The sequence below is a fragment of the Saccopteryx leptura genome, chromosome 11 (assembly GCF_036850995.1).
Source record: "Saccopteryx leptura isolate mSacLep1 chromosome 11, mSacLep1_pri_phased_curated, whole genome shotgun sequence".
In the NCBI taxonomy this organism is placed as follows: domain Eukaryota; kingdom Metazoa; phylum Chordata; class Mammalia; order Chiroptera; family Emballonuridae; genus Saccopteryx; species Saccopteryx leptura.
In genome coordinates, this window is record NC_089513.1 from 48917098 (window position 1) to 48918103 (window position 1006).

The 1006-nt window shown below is 46.1% G+C and overlaps 1 non-coding gene across 1 annotated transcript; it reads right to left on the reverse strand.

Moving 5' to 3' along the window:
- Positions 1-370: 370 nt before the first annotated feature.
- Positions 371-447, reverse strand: TRNAA-UGC (transfer RNA alanine (anticodon UGC)). The gene has a single exon. It is a non-coding gene; the product is annotated as a tRNA-Ala (tRNA).
- Positions 448-1006: the final 559 nt, after the last annotated feature.

Here is a 1006-nt window from a genome sequence, read left to right on the forward strand (position 1 = left end):
CAACACTCTACCACTGAGCCAACCAGCTAGAGCATTTGTAATAATCTTTTTTTTTTTTTTTTTTTGGTATTTTTCCGAAGCTGGAAACGGGGAGAGACAGTCAGACAGACTCCCGCATGCGCCGGACCGGGATCCACCCGGCACGCCCACCAGGGGCGATGCTCTGCCCACCAGGGGGCGATGTTCTGCCCCTCCGGGTCGTCGCTCTGCCGCAACCAGAGCCACTCCAGCACCTGGGGCAGAGGCCAAGGAGCCATCCCCAGCGCCCGGGCCATCTTTGCTCCAATGGAGCCTTGGCTGCGGGAGGGGAAGAGAGAGACAGAGAGGAAGGAGGGCGGGGGTGGAGAAGCAAATGGGCGCTTCTCCTATGTGCCCTGGCCGGGAATCAAACCCGGGTTCCCCCGCACGCAAGGCCAACGCTCTACCGCTGAGCCAACTGGCCAGGGCATTTGTAATAATCTTAAGAGATCTTTTAATTCTGAATATTGTGCCATTAAAGCTGGAAAAATTAGGATAAATGTCCATTGATTGAGCCATATTGCATCATGCTTATTGTGGTAGTCACCGGTGTTATTCACAAATGTCTCTTTCTTCTGTGCACATCAAAAGTTTATTATTTCTTATCCCCTTGAAGTTATACACTGCTATGTGGCTTGTTTGGCTAATAAAATGAAAGTGTATGTTCAGTAGGATATGAGACTCATAACCACTATCAAGTTTCAGGGCACTCAATAAACCTGGACAAAATGATGCAGGGTTTGAAGGTTTGCATATATTTTATGCTGATTTGTATGTGTACATGGAATACTATTTATGTTTGCCAGTTTTTCCTCAATTCTATCAGAGATATGCTCTAGCATCTTGAAGGCAGATGTTTAGGACCCACAATTAGGTAAGTATAGTGATCATGTAGGCACTGCTTCTAATAAAGAAGACTCTGCTTCTCAAAGGAGAATTTTTGAACAATCAAGGAAAAGTTGATTGCTTTTGGAAATCAAAGATTAGA